The following is a 4,202-nucleotide window of genomic DNA, read 5'->3' on the forward strand; positions in this document are numbered from 1 at the left end:
TGCACTGTCAACTGTGAGACCTTATATAGACAGGAGTGTGTCTTTCTAAATCATGTCCAATCAATTAAATTTACCACAGGTGGACTCCCAAGTTGTAGAAACATCAAGGATGATCAATGGAAACAGGATGCACTTGAGCTTAATTTTGAGTTTTATAGCAAAGGGTCTGCATACTTATGTAAATAAGGTATTTCTGTTTTTAAAATGTGCAAAAATGTCAACCTGTTTTTGCTTCGTCATTGTGGTATTGTGTGTAGATGGGGGGGGGGGGGGAATATATTAATCCATTTTAGAATAAGGCTGTAATGTAACAAAATGTGGAGGAAGGGGTCTGAATACTTTCCAAATTCCCTGTATATACAGTATAAATCATTGGTTGAGACCTGTTGGGTCTATGCCTCACCTATTTTCTCAGTTTAGTATAACCGTATGTATACTGGACGAAAACCTGCAACAATTTCAATGATTTTACTGAATTACAGTTCATATAAGGAAATAAATTCATTAGGCCCTAATCTATGGATTTCACGACTGGGCAGGGGTGCAGTCATGCGTGGGCCTGAGCCACCCATGTGTTTTTCCCCACAGAATGGCTTTATTACAGACAGAAATACAGTTTCGTCAGCTGTCCGGGTGGCTGGTCTCAGACAATTCCACAGGTGAAGAAGCCGGATGTGGAGGACCTGGACTGGCGTGGTTACACGTGGTCTGCGGTTGTGAGGCCAGTTGGATGTACTGCCAAATTCTCTAAAACAACGTAGGCAGCTTATGGTAGAGAAATAAACAAATTATCTGGAAACAGCTTTGGTGGACATTCCTGCAGTCAGCATGCCAATTGCATGCTCCCTCAAAACATGAGACATCTGTGGCAATGTGTTGTGTGACAAAACTGCACATTTCAGTGGCCTTTTATTGTCCCCAGCACAAGGTGCACCTGTGTAATGATCATGCTATTTAATCAGCTTCTTGAAATGCCACACCTGTCAAGTGGATGGATTATCTTTGCAAAGGAGAAATGCTCACTAATAGGGATGTAAATACATTTGTGCACAAAAGCTTTTTGTGCTTATATAGAACATTTCTGGGATGTTTTATTTCAGCTCATGAAACATGGTACCAACACTTTACATGTATTTATATTTTTTGTTTAGTACAGGTAGGCCTACAATAGAATACAAATGAGTTCATATTCCTCTCAAAACTGGTCACCAGGGCCCAGTTTTTGAAAACATTTAATCCAGATTAAAATGATCATGTGTTGTCTTTTTTATTTAGCCTTTATTTAACTGGGCAAGTCAGTTAAGAACAAATTATTATTTACAATGACGGCCTACCAAAAGGCCTGCGGGGACGGGGGCCTGGGATTAAAAAAAAAAAAACAATATAAATATAGTAGCAGCACAAAGACATGGTACAAACATTATTGGGCAAAGTCAACAGCACAAAGGTCAAGAAGGTAGAGACAACAATACATCATACAAAGCAGCCACAACTGTCAGTAAGAGTGTCCACGATTGAGTCTTTGAATGAAGAGATTGAGATAAAACAGTCCAGTTTGAGTGTTTGTTGCAGCCCGTTCCAGTTGCTAGCTGCAGCGAACTGAAAAGAGGAGCGACCCAGGGATGTGTGTGCTTTGGAGACCTTTAACAGAATGTGACTGGCAGAACGGCTTAGTCTTAATCCTGAGCCCCCATTCAATTGTGTTCCCCTTCAGTTTAGAAATGTATACACTGCTCAAAAAAATAAAGGGAACACTTAAACAACACAATGTAACTCCAAGTCAATCACACTTCTGTGAAATCAAATTGTCCACTTAGGAAGCAACACTGATTGACAATAAATTTCACATGCTGTTGTGCAAATGGAATAGACAACAGGTGGAAATTATAGGCAATTAGCAAGACACCCCCAATAAAGGAGTGGTTCTGCAGGTGGGGACCACAGACCACTTCTCAGTTCCTATGCTTCCTGGCTGATGTTTTGGTCACTTTTGAATGCTGGCGGTGCGTTCACTCTAGTGGTAGCATGACACGGAGTCTACAACCCACACAAGTGGCTCAGGTAGTGCAGCTCATCCAGGATGGCACATCAATGCGAGCTGTGGCAAGAAGGTTTGCTGTGTCTGTCAGCGTAGTGTCCAGAGCATGGAGGTGCTACCGGGAGACAGGCCAGTACATCAGGAGACGTGGAGGAGGTCGTAGGAGGGCAACAACCCAGCAGCAGGACCGCTACCTCTGCCTTTGTGCAAGGAGGAGCAGGAGGAGCACTGCCAGAGCCCTGCAAAATGACCTCCAGCAGGCCACAAATGTGCATGTGTCTGCTCAAACGGTCAGAAACAGACTCCATGAGGGTGGTATGAGGGCCCGACGTCCACAGGTGGGGGTTGTGCTTACAGCCCAACACCGTGCAAGACGTTTGGCATTTGCCAGAGAACACCAAGATTGGCAAATTCGCCACTGGCGCCCTGTGCTCTTCACAGATGAAAGCAGGTTCACACTGAGCACGTGACAGACGTGACAGAGTCTGGAGATGCCGTGGAGAACGTTCTGCTGCCTACAACATCCTCCAGCATGACCGGTTTGGTGGTGGGTCAGTCATGGTGTGGGGTGGCATTTCTTTGGGGGGCCGCACAGCCCTCCATTTGCTCGTCAGATGTAGTTTGACTGACATTAGGTACCGAGATGAGATCCTCAGACCCCTTGTGAGACCATATGCTGGTGCGGTTGGCCCTGGGTTCCTCCTAATGCAAGACTATGCTAGACCTCATGTGGCTGGAGTGTGTCAGCAGTTCCTGCAAGAGGAAGGCATTGATGCTATGGACTGGCCCGCCCGTTCCCCAGACCTGAATCCAATTGAGCACATCTGGGACATCATGTCTCGCTCCATCCACCAACGCCACGTTGCACCACAGACTGTCCAGGAGTTGGCGGATGCTTTAGTCCAGGTCTGGGAGGAGATCCCTCAGGAGACCATCCGCCACCTCATCAGGAGCATGCCCAGGCGTTGTAGGGAGGTCATACAGGCACGTGGAGGCCACACACACTACTGAGCCTCATTTTGACTTGTTTTAAGGACATTACATCAAAGTTGGATCAGCCTGTAGTGTGTTTTTCCACTTTAATTTTGAGTGTAAATGTTTTGAAAATCTGGGCCCTGGATTTCCACTTCTTGATCTGCATGCTCTTAGCTATCCCCAGTGACATAATTTCAAGCCAAGGTTTATAAATTGCACTGTGTTCATGTAATGTGAATTGTCACATGTATTTTCACCTAAATACCACTAGGTGGCAGCAGGTAGCCTAGTGGTTAGAGCGTTGGACTTGTAACCGATAGGTCGAATCCCCGATCGAATCCCCGACCTGACAAGGTAAAATCTGTCGTTCTGCCCCTGAACAAGGCAGTTAATCCACTGTTCCTAGGCCGTCAATGAAAATAAGAATTTGTTCTAAACTGACTTGCCTAGTTAAATAAAGGTAAAAAAATAAAAATAACCGGCCTATGTTCAAGAGTTGGTTGACTGATGAATTGAATGCCAGGGACGATAAGAAAGGCAGAAAGAGGCCCATTGGGGTTTATGATGAAGGACACCCATGCACTTTACTTTTGAGTTGATAGGTTATACATTTTGTCAGGTTTCCACCAATTCGTTTGACCACGGATAAGTATAATACTGTAGCAACCCGCACAGACAGCTGTGTGTTGTTATGTGTTATGCTATTAGTTGGTTGTGTTGTACTTACCAGTACCCAGTGTTCGCGGGGTCCGCCATGCCAATCAACCTGCTATCTGCCAATCACGAGAATGCCTGGAATGTTCTGATGCAGGGCATCCTGGTGGTTAGCGGAGTAGCGTGGAGGGGGGTTGGGCAGGGGGATGGAGCATTGGAAGTTAAGACCAGGTTTAGCTATTGTTCTCTCTCTTATGGCTGGCCTTCACAAGAGAAGGTCACGGTTGTTTTATAGGGTATCCTTCATTTATTTGGCGTGGGCAACGGCCAAACAGTGCGTGTGAAGTTGGGTTAATAAACCTCTGTCTGGACAATTGTTCCTTTATAATCTAGTCAGGTCATTACAATACTGGTGACCAGTGGTAGGTGAAATGCCGCATGCCAAAAGATTATGGGCAATACAAGTAGGCTAGTGAATAACAGCCAAGAGTTTATTGCGTTGTAAAACATGTAATTTTTATAATCTTGAGAACTG

The sequence above is a fragment of the Salmo salar genome, chromosome 09 (genome assembly GCF_965601325.2).
Source record: "Salmo salar chromosome 09, fSalSal1, whole genome shotgun sequence".
In the NCBI taxonomy this organism is placed as follows: domain Eukaryota; kingdom Metazoa; phylum Chordata; class Actinopteri; order Salmoniformes; family Salmonidae; genus Salmo; species Salmo salar.